The 16,599-nt window shown below is 42.6% G+C and overlaps 1 long non-coding RNA gene across 1 annotated transcript in view; it reads right to left on the minus strand.

Moving 5' to 3' along the window:
- Positions 1 to 16,599, minus strand: part of LOC138911144 (uncharacterized) — a 93,753-nt gene that overhangs the window by 45,751 nt on the left and 31,403 nt on the right. The gene's annotated exons all lie outside the window — the stretch shown is intronic.

The following is a 16,599-nucleotide window of genomic DNA, read 5'->3' on the forward strand; positions in this document are numbered from 1 at the left end:
AACTTGCTTTTTAATGTGCGCACATGTGTGCGGCTCACGATGATCAAGTTGATGATCGTCATCATCGTCTAGGCCACGGCTCCAGCTCCAGCTCCAGCTTTAGCTCCAGCTCTGGCTCTTGCTTTGAGTCTGGCTCTGAGCCTCGTTTGTGCGATGATGAAGCAAATATAACAAATCTCAAAGTTATCAACCCGACACGTCGCCTGCGTCTTCGCCTTGCGCCATGCCACGCAGCTGAGTAAATCAATTGACGCGCACAATTCTAGGAATTCAGCGCGTTCAGCTCCAAGTGCAAGCCCCCACCGCCACCCCGTCCTCCTGACTCACCTGCCCGCTGTCCAGCTGTCTAGCTGCTCATTTGAATGCGATCGCGTTGGCCGCTGCTCGTTAATGTGTTTGGCTGCCCCCACGGGGCATTTGGCAGCGGCAACATTTGTCAGTCGCAGCCGCAGCCGCAGCAGCAGAGGATGCAGCAGAGATTTATACCTAAATGATTAACCATTTCTTGCTGCTAGGCTGGGCAGCGAGACCGGGTGGGTGCCACTTGGTGTGAATTTGTAATGCGCCCGCTTTTTACTTGGCATTGACTTTGGGTATTCGAGTTTTGGGTCTCTCCGTTTTGGTATGCTGCCTGCTGCCTGTTGCCGCTTCCTCTTCCACTGCGGCTGCTGACCATTCTTTGGCTGCCTGGCGATTGACACCTGCATGCATTTCTTGTTTCTCAGGTGTGCGACGGCTCAGCTCAGGTGTCTTTCACAGTGTGTGTGTGTGTGTGTTTCTTTATTTCATTTCTTCATCTCTTGCCTGTTTTTTTTTTCTTTTTTGGAGTTGAGTCATCGGCCATTAACAATATTGTTGTTGTGGCTGCTATTCGAAAGGATTTCATTGCTCATCTTTTTTTTTCAGCGTGGCACAGGTAGTTTTTATTAGTGGCCACCTTTGTTGTTGTTGTTGTTGTTGTGGCCATGTTGTGATTGTCCCACAGTCCCAGAGTCTCACATTGAAAATCGCATTTCGACCTCTTCGAGGTCTTTTGGTACGGAACTCGCTTAATGCATTTGCTGTGCGTTTTAATTAGGCAAAGTGCATTTTACTGCACTGCCGGTGAATACAAACAAACAAACACATGTACACATACCCTGTAGATATAAGACCTAAAACACAAAAGATAGCACACGTAATGTTTGTTTTATGAGCATCGCATCAGGAGTTGAGGTTTGTGCCGGAAACAATGCTGATATGGCATTAAATAAGGTAAAGGATTATTTTCGATGTGAAAATATTTAAAATGTTCCTTAACAAGTCAAAGAGACATCAAAACTTCATTTAATATGCTTATATGTCAGGTTCTGTCCTTTTCCTATTAGATTAGCTCTAATCCAATTAGAAGCCATTTATGCAAACAGTTAACAGGGTGCCTCCAGCTGTAACTCTCCTTTATGATAACAGTTATTTCTTGTCTCTGATTAAGTGACAAAGCAAGAGGCAGAGCATTACATAAAATCAACTGCAATTAGTTGGCGCACTCACGTATACACCATGTGTGTGTGTGTGTGTGTGTGTGTGTGTGTGTGTCAAAGCGGGTCACAAGCATTTCGCCAGCCAAAAAGCAAACAGCACGAAAGCTTGAAACTTTTGTAGTTGGCAGCCCAAAAACGAGGGTACTTTACCGTTGTGTGTGCAGGTGTGCGAAAGCATTAAAATTCCACTCGAAAAGAGCTGAAAATTTCACAAAGCAAAGCAACAACAGCAACAACAACAACAACAACAGCAAGCACGTTAAAAATGTTGCCAATGGCGCTGGCGTCTTCCAGCCGCAGTTCCAGCAACAGCAACAACAACAACAACAGCAACAACGCCGACTCAAGTTCCAGCTTACAGCGTACAGTTAACAGCTGAAAGCAAAATTAAATGACTGCACAAAGTTCAGGCGTAAGTACGAGTGCTTAAAAAAGTCGCACGACACTCAAATCACGACTAGAAAACTGAAAAGGTTTCGGAGCAGCAATAACAACAACAACAACAACAACAACAACAGCAACAACATCGTTGAAACTTCCAAGTTGCAAGTTCAGTGAAGTTCAACGTGAAAAACGTGCGGGAGCAAAAGCAATACTAGTTGTTGCAGCTGGCAACAACAAATCCTCGCCCTCGCCCTCGCCCTCACTTACCCCTGCCCTCTGCAAGTAACAGCCAATCATAATCACAAGCAGGCAATCAAAATTTGAAATTTCTGCTGCTGCGCCGTTAATGAGCGCCTCAATAAGCTTTATCTGGCGGAAGCTTCGGCCTCTGTTACAGCCCGGGGCCAGCTGCGCAGTCGCAGTCGCAGTCGTCGTTGCCGTCGCTGTCGCTACTTGCAGGTGTGCGGCAATAACAAGCGAGAAAAGGCTGCGTCATTTATTAGCGCGGAGCTAAAACTAGACTGAGGGGGAGAGGGAGAGAGCTAGCCTGGAAGGCGTCAGAGAGCAGCTGTCGAGAGCGCAAAGGAAGAGCTTAATTTACATGTGACAATTGCGCGCAAAGAGCTTTTGCTCTTATAACTGATATTTTCATGATTCTACATTTTGGGTATGCCCCATTTCGTGTCATATTGCTGGGTATTGCAGCTGGACAGTTGGCTTTTGGTTCGTTTGCGCCGCTTGCGACAGGCAGCTGCCAAAAAACATAAGTCACGATTTTCGCTTTTGTTAATTCATCAGCGAACGATTTGCATTTTTTGTGGCTGTTCATTTCTTTACGATTTCTTTGGCTCGTTAATCTTTCTGGTGCGACCCTTTGCAACGGCGGCAGCAACAACTCACAGCTTACAGCAACAGCAACAACAACAACGGGCAACGAGCAACTTTAATTAGCATTTTTACGCCAACAACAACAACAACAATAACAACAACAGCAACAACGACGACAACAGCGGCAACTGCAATTATCGAACAACTGCAACTAGTTGGGCTCTGCTCTGGTTGCGGGTGGTTCGCCAATTGGCAGCTGCAACAATTCCAGGCCATGGGGCTCCATTTCCCACAGCCAATCGAGAAGCCGCCTACTTTTTGTCTGCCGCGAATTTCAATTAAACGGCACGTCAGCAACGATAAGACGCCAGCAACAGTTGCTGCCGCTGCCTCTGTTGCTGCCTCTGTTGCAGTTGCAGTCGCAGTGACAGCAATGTGTTAACAATTTTTGCGGCACAACAGCTGCGCCAGCTTGTGGCACATCTGCAAGTAGCCTAATTACGGCTCAAGCAACTGACATACCGGCCAGACGGTAGCCGTTGCCGTCCTCGTTGCAGCTGAATTGGCGGCAGCTTCTGCACTTCTTCTAGCCCAAATTGAGCGCAGTTGCTGCCGCTTGGCCTTGCCTCTCGTGCCTAATCCCCATCAGCGCTGTAGCACACATCAAATTAAGCGCTCGTTAAATGTTTGCCATGCTACATTTCAATACTGCACTAGAATACCCTTAAAAAGAAATTGAATAGAATCGAATAGATTAGACTGCCTTTGCAGATCACTATTTATGACCTCATGATATATTAGTTAGATTTTTAGTGGAGAATTTTTTGAGAATGTTGAAAGTAGGAGACAAACTTATTTCTAGATCGGTTCTTCCTGTAGATCTATATGATATAGCCGTGCGATGTTGATAAAATTGTGTTCACTTTGGGAGCTTAATAAGAATCTTAAGTGTCAACTTTAGTCAAGATATTTAACAGAACATAAAGAAGAAAAGGACTATACTTTCCATCAATTATTCCCTTAATATCTATAAGATATAGCGCTTCAATCTGAATGTTTTCGATCTAGTAGATGTTTTTTCTACATCTAAATACACATATCTATTTTTGCCCTTAAGTCTCAATTTTTGCGTTGCAAGCTTCTCGCCAAAATGAATATACCCGCAACAGGGGCATAAAAATGCGTTCATTTGCCAGTTCTATACGTTTTATGTCCTGCGCAAGAAAGCAAACGATCTGCGCCTGATTTCAGCCCAAATCAGGTTACATGCTGCCCCAACTGAGCTCAGCCTTCCAGTTGTGGCACGAAGAGTTCATGTCGCTAAAGAGGTCGAAGCTGCTCCGTCGAAGGGGCAAGCGCAGCGCCTGCGTCGTGGCATCGCGTAATTACACTTAAGTACCGCCAATCGAGCCCCAAACAACTGACAACCCACTGAACCCAAAACAAAAAAAAAGAAAAAACCCAAAACAACAACGTGGAGCTGCAAATTAAATGCCACGCAGTGTGGCAGGCAAAGGCGCTTGAGTCCTTGCAGCAGCATCTGAACGCAAAGTGAATTGTAATTGGGAACACGAAGCGGCTGCTGTTGCTGTTTGTGGCAGCTGTGTCGGCAACACTCGAAGCGCGACTAAATGCGCAAAAATGTTGCAAAGACGGTAATTTACAATTGCAACAAAATGTTGCACGGCACCACTCGGTGGCTGCGACTTTGACTTGCCCGACTGTGGCTATACCCTGCCCCGCAGGCGAGTGATTTGGTTGTTGCTCGTGTTGCACCTTGAGTGCCTCTTGTGGCACGTCTATTAGCCCGAATTGGCTTTTGGCCATTGGCAGCTCTGATTGCAGCTGAGCGAAGTGCGCCCAAAGCTGATTCTAAATTGGCTGTAAGTGTATATTAATGAGCCGCATGTATGATTGTGGCTAGGATATACAACAACTTACACAATTCCAAAGAGAGAAGGAGCGAGAGTAAGACCGAGAAATAGAGTTAAAAAAGAAAAAGAGAGAGAGAGAGAGAGATAAGCTCACTTTAGTATAAGCTGAGTCAAGGGCTCGAACTCGTAACATTTACTTACTTCAATCGTTTAGGCGAACTGAGCATTAAGTTCGCAAGAAACATAAATTTATATGAAACATTATAATATATATATTAAAGCTTTGAAAGCTTAATTGCATAAAAAGCTATTTAGGTAGAGTGCGCGCTGATCTGGTTCACTTTCTCAAACATCGCCTTTCTATACGATTCTCATTAGTTCAAGTTAAGTTCAATGATTTAAAGAACGCTTCAAAGCGTAATGTTGACAGAGAAGAGTGACAATAGATAGAAGCAAGCTAGTAAATCAACTTGGCTTGCAACTAAAACTAATCATCAAATAGTGGAGTATCTATAAATAAGTAGATCATTCGTGAGTCGTTGTGGCTGCAGTCACCTTTGGCCCAAGCAATCTGCAAGTTCTCTAAAAGCTTAACAAAGCGCAGCCGCAGCGCATTCAGTGGCCCATTGGCTACTGGGAGTAGCTGCTGCTGCGACTGTTGCCGCTGTCCATGGTGAAATCGAAAAGTGTTCTGGACAGGAAATGTGGCTGCCACCAACACCAGGCAACCAGGCAACCAGGCAGTCAGGCAGCCAGAACAAAGGCAACAGAACGAGGCGCGACAGAAGCCCAAGAGGAATGCAAACATGAAACACGATAATTGAGCAGCGTGGAAAAATTGCCAAAGACGCGAAATGGACAAATACGAATTACAGGATCCAAATCAGTGTCTTCCTGCCCCCAAGCGGCTCCCAGCAATTTTGTATGTGCGGCAGCTGCAAAATTCATTTGACAAAAGCAACAACAGAAACGGGCTGAAAGTGGCAGCCACCAAAGGGTGACCAGCCCGTACAGGAATTCAAATAACTTGGCGTTTAATTTATGAGAATGCGCGGTAGCTGTTGCTGCGGCTGCTGTTGCTGCTGTTGCTGTTGCTGCCTCCAAGTTGCAGATGCTGCTCATGCGCGGCGATAAAAATATTTTGGCCCAAATTGAAGTCTGCCTCGCTGCCCCGCTGCCCCCCCCTGCCCCCTGCCCGCTGCCTGCTGCCCCACTCCTGGTCGGCGCATTTTATTAATCATGTGCGTAATTTATTTGGGCAGCCGCGCGCAATTTCACCCAAATGGAAATTGGCACGGTCGAATGGCCCGGGCATCCTTTTGTGCTCGCTCCCTGGGCAGATTGGGGCATGCCTGCGCCTCGGGGCGGCCATCGGGCCGCACATAATTTACATATTTTTACCGCTTGGCCGCAATATTGTCACAGGTGAAAGATGCGCAATCAGCGCACCGGCTCAATTCACTGCACACAGCCACGCCCCTCTATTTCCGCCTCATTCAGCGAGTCGTTTATCATTTCTCTCCTTGTTAACCAGCCTCAGACTCGGCCGTGTGTAATTTGTCTGGCATGCTTATCAGTTGCCGCTGCCTGGCGATAATTTCGACTCGGACTCGCACTCGCAATCTTCAGCAAATATACATTTGTCTTTGAGCCCGAGCCCGGGCCCAGGAGCAGGAGCAGGAGTAGATGCCGCTGCAGGACCACCATTACGACCTTATCTTATCTCCTGCCGTCGCTGATGACTCGACAATTTACTCATGGGCACTTGCTCCCAGGCCCAAACCCAGGTCCAGGTCCAGGCTGCCGCTGGTTAATTATCTAGCAAAACCTCAACGAGGGTTGCTCGAAGAAAACTCTGCAGCACAGGTAAATATCGGCGTTGCCGTTCGATATGGCAATAAGTTATATATGAGACAGAAGCATATTTTGGAGCTCAGCCTTTCAACAAGAAAAATATAAGACGAAAGTAAACTCTTCTGGTAGATACCAGATTTCAAAATAAATCAAGGAAATATTACTCTCGGGAGTGGGCGACTAGGAGATACCTTGAACCTTTTTCTACCAACACTAAATGCAGGTGGTTTTTAATGGGTTCAGGGAATAAAATGAAAGTTGAACTGAAAAGTGGGCTACTCTCAAATAGTCTATGGCTTCCAGCTAGTTTTGAAGCTACCCTCGCTGGCTCTATCGCCCCTTGGAGCGTTGTGTTTGTGTTTGTGTTCGTTTCTATCGTCAATGTTTCCCACTTTGCGTTGTCCTGTTTGTTTTGGTGTGAAACTGGTGAGACAGTCGCCCGGGCAGGTAGTCGGATGATGCCAACTGGGAAGGGGTCGCTGTCTCTATCTCTCTCTATCTCTGGTTGTAGCTATCTCCGAGCAGCTATGTGGCCTCCACTTGAGCCCGAACGCGTTGCACGTGTGCATCGTGTGTTAATCTCTGTTGACATTCCTGGAACTGTGATCTTTGATTTTGGCCGACAGTTTTTCAGTTGGTTTCGCATTACGCACGTTCGAGAATTCCTGCTTTAATAAGCGTTAAGTTGCCAGGACTCAGCGACAAATTACCAAGGACAATTTGTGTGTGCAGCGACTCAATTTGCCTGTCGCTGCGTCTGCTGCTCCTGTTCGCTCGCTCGGTTGCATGCCCCGGGCGCAGCCGGGCAAACAAGTGTTCAAATTAATGAGTCTCAGATTTGTTAAATTTCGTGGCTCATTTCGTTGCACATACACATGGGCGTGGCACACACGCAGCCGCATACATTAATCGTGAATCGAAGACCCGAAGAAAAACAAACCGCATAATGCGCTCATCTCCAGACCCAAAAGACCATCATTTTTATCGGACGTAAAACATAAGCCGCTAGCCCCCGAGCATATTAATGAGTTTTGTGTGCGTTAAGATTCAGGAATTTTAAGAAAATAATTATGGAAAGAAACCACGTCGGAGTTTTAATACTCTGTAGTTCTAATTTCTGCTATAAGAACCAAGCTATATAATAATACGATTTTATATGGGTTTGTAGATATGTTAGATTCCCAATTTCTGATTCTGCTCAAGATAATGGGAAGAAAAGAGAACGTTTCATTTTTCAACCGATTCTTACAACAGAGCCTTATATGTCAAGTTGGTCAAGACATCAGGAAAAACCAAAAACTAATATCTTAATATCTTTCTATTTTCGTTCTATGGTTTGTATATAGTAGCTCGATCCGAGCGACTGCAATATATGTACTGCCTGTCCCAGAAAGGCGAACCTATCTAAAAGATAAACTAAGAGACTTGCCTAGACAATAGATGCATATTGAACAAGCATATATATACTCCATATTCCGCTGCACACTCTGTGACAAAATGGTAGTACCCGCTGCAAGGGTATACAGAAAAAAAGGTCATCAATTTATTTTCGTAGAAACAAGTGCAGCACAGGGGCTGGCATTATTGTTGTTTGGTATTTGAAGAAGGGGGTGTTCTCGGTTTGGGGATCAGCATGCAGTCGGGTTCGTTGCCTGCCGAGATTGAGGTTTGAGTTCTGTTGTCGCACAGGATGGAGGCGATTATCAGAGGGCATTTAATTATTTCAATTTAAATGCAAAACACTTGTCCGAGCCGCACTCCTGGCCACGTATGCATTCCCGGAATTTGTGTGTCTTTTATTTCCCATTCAATTGCTGTGTGGGCGCGACTCGCCGGAGCTGTCCGTTTGATGGAAATTTTCCAGCATTACGTAAAACAATTTTCCATCACAAAAATATTATCAGCGAGTGGCTCCCTTATTTTTTTTTTTTGGGTTCACTTCAGGGCAGTCCGGCGTAGTCGGTGCTTATCGGTAGCCCTGCGTTGGGCCTTAATTAAACAGAGCAAATATTGGCGCACATTAGGTCATCGTGGAGTGATAAACCGATAAAGACCAAGACTAAGAAAAAAAAAAAAGAAGCAACAAGTACGTCTTGAGGCTTGAGCTCTGAGCTAAACAAATACCAAACGTTGCGACAGGAAATGCGTTCACTTTATGGTGCCATCATATTTCACTTGATAAGAAATGTAATTCATGGCAACAACAACAAGAGTCACAACACCAACACCAACAACAACAAGAAGACGCACTTGTAGCTGGCAGTGGAACTTGTGGTGGACTTATGTGTGCACATACTATATGGAGTGTCAGGTTTGTCCATAACCAAATCCAATGCGGCCTGTTGACTGCAGACCGTAGACTGTTGACTGTTGACTGTAGACTGTGGAGTGTATCGCATTACCCACTCGAGTTGGCACTCTTTTTCCATTTTCCCAGGCGGCAGAACTTTCAAAAGAAAGAGACTGAAAGTCACGTCGCGTTTGGCTTGGAGAATGTCTTTGGGCAGATGGAGTTGTCGGGGTCACCGACGTCTGTGGCTGCTTTGACCAATATGTTTTATGTTTTGCGTTTCTTTTTATACCCTAATATGAAAGTCGCTAAGGGGCATGATGGTTTTCTGTGAGCGTAGTATTAAATCAATATTTTTGCACCATTTTCTTGAGATCGGCAAATATCGTTTAAATAACTGGGTTTTTTCAAGCAGACAAATGCGATTTGTTAAGATATATATATTCAATTTTAATCTGATCGACAAGTTGGGTGGATTTGGCCATGTTGGTCTTTCTGTCAACTCAGAAGTGGGTAACCTGATATTATAAATATATATTCTTGTATATCATGAGAGGTTAATCCTGTTTGCTTGATATATTAAAATGATTTTTTAACAGATCTACGAATTGAGTAGATAAATATTTAATATAGTTCACCCGATGTTAATCTCCACTCGATTTACAGGGTATCTGCCAGTCGAGTACTCTCAATTTAAAAACTGTTGCTTGTTTTGTTTTTTTTAAGCGTCTGTGACAGTTTTATGGCGCATTTGGTTGCATTGATTTGGGTTCCATTTTTAACACTTTTCGAAATTTAATACAAGCCGCATTCATATGCACAGTGTAATACGAGATTTATTGTACGAGTATGAGTATTATCGAGCCAAGACTCTAACCGAACGCGAAGGCCCACATCATTTTCGGTGCGATTAACGCGCCGCAAGAATTCGATTCAATGGGAATGTTCAGAATCGAACTCACAAAATTGCCGTTGGCCCAGCTTAATTGGAGCCGCATTCTATGGCTGTGCGTGCGAGTGTCTGAGTGTGGATAATAGGCTGGAAATTATGTTTTTATTGAAATAAATTAAGTGCACGTGCGCTCATGTGGGCTCACAGTCGTCGTCATGGACTGTTCCATGTCTACGATATGATAATGGGCCTCAACGCACAGAGACCTCAATTGGCACAGCCCAAGGCGGGAGGGCGGGCGTTCGACGGAGCTAGTTCGAATGTGCCCCTATGACAATGCAAATGTTAATCCAATCTAATTCTAATACGCACTCATTCAAAGTCGAGTATTCAAATAACCAACCACAATTTATAAACAAAACTAAAATTCAGCCTTGACTTAGCCCAAATCAATGGGCAAAGGTGAGCATATGCCTTGAACTGGGTGGCGCAACTAATTAACACATTTATTGAACGAAACAAGTAAGGGTGCTCCAGTCGGGCGTGTCTGACTAGGGGATACCCTGAACCTTCTACCAACTGCAAATGCAGCTCCTGCTGGGGGTAATAACTATTCTTGATCCACATTCTCCCAAACATATTAATACCTGAATTTGTCACATGTTTTCTAAATGTAATTGATATGCTTATCTCTATTCAACATTCAATTGCCCGTTGTACTGAAAATATTGCACGTTCTAAATATTTTCATATACAAGAAGCGGGCTAAAATGGATTTCTGTTCAAATATTTGTTACTACCAAATATGTTTGGCTGCTTTAGTTGGGCAACAAGTTATTCCCCAAAAGATTTCCAAATTTTCATTACCAAATAATGGGATTTACGATTTGGAAACCAGTATATAATATAAAAAAAAAAATTACCTAAAATACACTAATTTCACTTCATTTTTATTTACATAAATCATTTTTGGAATTAAAAACCAAAAATTAAAATAAAATAAAAGCAGCAACTGCAAAACTCATAAAAAAAGATTATTAAATAAAATATGAACAGCATAATTTGGTCAAATAGAAGCCGTTAAAAGGCATGTCCATATGTACACTCACACACAGTGTCCAACAAAAGTCTGGGCAACAATTTATTTAGCACACGCTCTGCCCGCAGGTCCACAACAACAGCAACAATAGCAACAATAAACTAAAAGTTGTCTGTGCCATAAACATAACATGAAATTTATTTAATAATATAAACAAAATGTGCGCCAAATTGCGTATCAACAGCAGCGCTGGACACACACACACACACACACACACACACACACACATATGTGGAACTCTGGAGTAGCTGCTGGCCACGTTGGGCACGGTGGCCAAATGGCCAAATGGCCTGTTTGCCTAGGCTGGACATTAACAGGTCGTAAACCTTTTGGCGCGGCCAAACAAAAGACAAGCGCTGAAACGAATCACAGACTGGCCCATGGGCAGGGGCAGCGATCGGGGCAGAGGCAGTGGCGGGATAGGGGCTCCAGCACGGGCACGGGCACGGGCACGAGCACGAGCTCCGGATCTGGCTGGAAATCTGAGCCAGCTCTTTTGGGTCTGTACAAAACGGCGCTCTGTCAAATAAGTACCAAAATAGCGGCGCAAATTTGACCAGAGACATAAATAAGTTTTACTGTTGTTAGGCTGGGCAAACGTTTTTGTTATGGTTGTTGTTGTCGTTGTTGTTGTTGCTGTTGTTGTTGCTGTTGTTGTGCCGCCCCCGCAACGGCAACAACAACAAAGAAACCTGCTACAACTCCCGTTGGCTGAGCTGCAGCTGAAGCTGCGCATGCGCAGACAGCAAATGGACAAAGCGCATTTGTTGCTGTGGTTATACCCTGTACACATTGAAAGTGAATAAATGAGGGTATTTTGGCTGTATGCAAATGCAAGTAGCAGGTTGATGGAGGTAGCTCCAAGCCTATTAACTATATGTATTCTTGATCTGCAACTATATAAGAGTCGATATAGCCCTCTTCGCCTGCATGTTAATCTAGCTGCCTGTCTGTCTTTCTATATATATTATATATTGTTGCAACAAGGGTACAGGGTATATCTAATTCGGTTGCAGCGTTGACAATCGTTATTGCTGTTTTTGTTTTTGCTGGCTTTATTATTAAATATTACGTACGTTTGTTGTCTGTACATTTGTTTATTGCCTCGCAGCAGCATTCAGCGTGAGCCCAGTTGTCATAATTGAATTCCAGCAGCGGGCGTTACGTTTGCCCAGTTACCGCTGCAGATCGCAGATGGAAATAGTAACCACAGCCCCAGCGCTCCCCCAACCTGCCTTCCTCCCCCTCCCATTCTCACACACTGCCCGACGTCCCTCGCTTTCTTGGGCTGCACTTGCGTGCTGAGAATTTGATCGATTCGTTCGATTAGTTTGCGGAACATGCAATCGACACGCAGCATTCTCTTTCAATTGAACTGCAACTGCAACAGCTAGTTGCCCCCGAGGGAGGGGCGGCAGCTGTGCGGGGGTCGAGCTGTTGATTCAATTTACTCGCATTTGCCGCCAAACGCTGCCGGGCCCTCGACACGACACTCCCGCAATTGGGAAATTGTCTCATTGCAATCCCAGACAGCTGACTTTGGCTCAAATGACAACTGGTAATACGCGCTATTAATATCGGAGCTACATGTGTCCCGACAGGCCCGGGGTCGAGGTGTAGCTCCATGTAGCTGTGTGTAACTGAGTGTAACTGAGTGTAACTGTGTGTGGGTGTGGCCTAGTCAGTGGGGTCGATTACACTAGGAGTCCAGGAAATGAAAACCAAACAGTGTGGCGATTAACAATTAGATATCAATTAACATGTAAATGTAGTAGATGTACGTATGTATGTATTTGTATATATATCTGTCTGCAAATCAATTGAACTGTTCGTTGCCTTGCAAATATATTTTGATTCATGTTGGGCTGGCAGGTTTTCAGCCTTTGGTTCATATGCTATCAGCTCTTACTAAGACTGTTTCTTTCTCGCTTTCTCATATTTTTTTTCATTATTTATTTAATTAATCTTTCGCCTGCTCTTACTCTTATATCCATTCAATTTCTGTGGTTTTCAGTTATTTGTGCATACAAAACTGCTCTTCCTCAAAATTGAATATGGAAATAAATTAATAAATTGTTTGGATGTGATATTGGAATAAGTGCATAAATAGTTAAAATCATAATTTATATATAAAAGAGAATATTTGGAAAGCATAATCAGAAATGGATACAGATACGAATATTACATTAATTATTAATATATAAATTGGAACAAGACTTTCTTCATTTGAAATATGGAAATAAATTAAATATTCGTAAGGATGGAATATGGGGTAAGTACATTCAACTCATATCAAAAACGAAGGATAGGATGCGGGGTAAGTACATAAAACATATATTATTTATATATACATAAGAATTTTACCTTAAATCATCTGCATATACTATTTACTTATATAAATTCTCAATATGGTCACTTATATATGAATAAGAATATATGAATACTTCGAACTGGGCATGGGCTATTAAACTATATATATAACATCTACTATCTTCATTTATTAAATTCTAAATAATATCTGCATCTAAATACCATACACATATTATGCAATTGCAAATACGATCATTTTTATATAAATAACAATAACAATAATAAGCAAACTCAGAACTGGATATGGATACAAATATTAAATCTACACTTATCATCAATATATACATTCAAACAAAAAGGATTATTCCTATGGAAATATTATCATAACTATTCGTAAGGATTGGATTTATAAGGTAAGTGCATGAAACACACATCAAAAAAGGAGGAGGAATGCGGGGTAAGTTCATAATTCATTTATCTTTTACATATATATTTATATACATATAAACAAAAGCTTTCTCCTATTGAAATTTTGAAATACATTTACTATATTCATATTATTATTTATATATACAAAAGAATTACAGCTTATGACATCTGCACATACTATTTTCTTACCAAAATTCTAAATATGAACATTTATATCTGAATAAGAATATATGATAAGGCAAATTCGATCTGGGCATGGGCTATTATACCATACAAACATATACATATACTATTTTCATTTATTTAATTGCAACTATGATAACCTTATATATAACTTACAATAATATTAACAAGCAAAATCAGACCTGGATACGGATACAAATATATATTTGTGTAAATTTGAACTTTCTCAAGCCCAATATGATTTTCTCCATACAATAATGCTTAACATAAGCGTAAGTAGACTTGATTTCAGCTTAAAGTAACTAAAGGACACCGAAAAGCAGTATTTGAATATTTAAAACGACGAGGGATTATATAAAAATCTAAAACAGGAACGATTTTTGACAGGTAAGAATTGAACTTAATTAAAAGTCTATTTTTAAGAAAAAAAATTGAACTTAATTTTAACTATGCATACTGATTTTAGAGTTTCTTAGAGATTGAGGTACAAAAATGGAATTATTGTCTTGTGATTTCTCTATACGAAATCTAAAAAACCTTAAACTGAGCTTAATATAAGCATTGCATACAAGTTTACAAGATTTTTAGAGATTTATAACATAACTAGCGGGTTTACTCCGACTAAAATAAAATAAATTCTCCTAAATGTCTTTAAGAGTGAATGAATGAATGAATGAAGCTATTTTCACATGAATTTTGGCCAAAAATAGTGTGGCCAGATTTAGCTGCCAAATTGATCTAGAAGGAAAGTCAGACAGTCGGGGACAAACTGTTTTCTATATACGGTTAATAATAAGTTCCATTTCTTGTGATTTTTCTGCATGAATATTTCAACAAACGCTTCTTGAAATACCACAGAACATTTAAAGCCCTAGTAAAATTATTTAAGACCTATTGTGCAGTCAGCCCAATTCTGGCCGAAAAGCTTTTGGCTTAAACAGACGAGGCAAACAGCCCACACAGACACGCAAAGTCGGCTTGTAATGCCTACTCTCTCAAAATGGGCAGCTTCAGTTGACAACTGGAGCAAGTGAAGTGGCCCAAGTTTGTAGATCTTTGGCTGCCTGGCTGCCTGTTTGGCTGGGGGTCAGTGCTTCGCTTACAAGATATTCAAAGAGCTTTGCATATTTTAGGCGCGCTCGACGACATTTGAATGGAACATAGGCAGCAGCAGCTGGAGCAGGAGCCGGAGCAAGTGCTACGCAGCGCCATAGACGACAAATGCCATGGAGCATGGTCTGTGGAGCTGCCGTGGACCCGGGTCTGCAGGTGGTCGTCGTACAACTCTATTTTTTATTTTGTCGCGTTCGCTGAAGTCTTTGCAGCGGTGGTCGCTCGTTTATAAGCCGGGCCAAGCTGCTTGGCTTTGGCAGCGGCATTTGGCTTTGTCGGCCCGCTTTTCCAGCGCATTTCCATTGGAAAGCCCCGGCAGGCAGCGGCAGGCAGCATAGAATGAATGCATCGCATACTCACAGATAGCACTCGGCCATTGTATCTGTATCTGTATCTGTATCTCGATCGTCGTCGTGGGGCGTGTGGCGTGCGTCCATTGGTGGCAAGTAGAAGGGGGGAGTCGACGTCTTTTGCATTTTATGCGGCTTTTGGTATGTTCATTGTGAATTTATTGTAGGTGATTTTATCGCTCAAACAAATGTTGCATTTTACAAGTGCTTCAAGTGCTTGTTGCCAACGTTTGCTAAAGACGGCGCTTATTAATGAGCTAGAGCCAGAGCTGAGCCTAAAGCTGGAGCTGTAGCTGGAGCGGCGACTAGATCTGGATCTGGCGCTGGCGCTCGCTAGTTGCACGCAGCGGGTGCTTAGCAACTGGCAACTGGCAACTGGGAAACTGGCCACTTGGACAGTGGGAGTTGGATGTTGGGTATTGGGTATTTGGTGGGCTGCGCCCGTGTCTAATCGCAGCCCATTGAGTGGGTTGTCCCGACTTGTGGCCTGTCGATAAGCCAGCTGCTCTGTTGGCCAATTTCAGCTGTTACTTTTGGCCAAACAAATTGGAATAATCATTCCTTTGGACTCTACAAGCGTCACAGCCAAGCTGTATACATTTTCAGCACAATTAATTTCAAATTAAGCCTCCAGCTTGTTCGTGTTGAAATTTATGAAAATTGCCCAAAAATTGCTCGCGTCGCGTCGCGTCGATTCGATTTGATTTGATCGACGAAACCGAAACCATGACGAGCCCAAGCCACAGCATTATTTATAGAATATTGGTATTATTGGAAACCCAACACATATGCATATGTCTATAGCTATACTTTTTCTGGGCTGCTCAGCAATGACAGCTCCAATTTAGGCGCCAGGCGCTGTCTGTAACTCGATTATAAAACCAAAGTATTTATTTGTTTAAACCAAATTTGAATAGCATTAATAAAACAATTTTATTGAGAACTGTGAGCCTTGCTGGCTCGAATCCGCGGAGTGTATAGATCTTAAGGGAAGTGTCATTTGAAAAGAATCCCATTTAAGATAATTATTTGGATATGGTGACACATTTGTAAACCTTAATAGAGAGTATTATAATTTTGACATGATCCCATTATATTATATGTATATATATATCTGTCCGTCTCTCTGTTCTTCTGGCTGTCCGCCTATCTGTTTCTATGCATATTTGTCTCTCAGTTTAAAAGCCATCGTCTTGAAACGTTGCAAACCTTTCTGTTGCCGGCAGTACATACTTATATCTGGAGAAAACTCAGCATTTATTAATTAAACTGTGCTGCTTTCATATAAGCCAAGTCTCATGGCACTACTAATACAGGATGGTACTACAATATAGGAAGAATCGGTAGCATGCCCAGTTAAATATTCTCTTTTTATAACATTTTGTTGCTCTTCAAAGGACGTCGATCCCTAAACTTCGTGGTTAGTGCAAATTTCAAATCTACCTCTATTATCACCATACCTAGTTTTACATC

Source organism: Drosophila virilis, chromosome 3, assembly GCF_030788295.1.
Source record: "Drosophila virilis strain 15010-1051.87 chromosome 3, Dvir_AGI_RSII-ME, whole genome shotgun sequence".
Classification (NCBI taxonomy): domain Eukaryota; kingdom Metazoa; phylum Arthropoda; class Insecta; order Diptera; family Drosophilidae; genus Drosophila; species Drosophila virilis.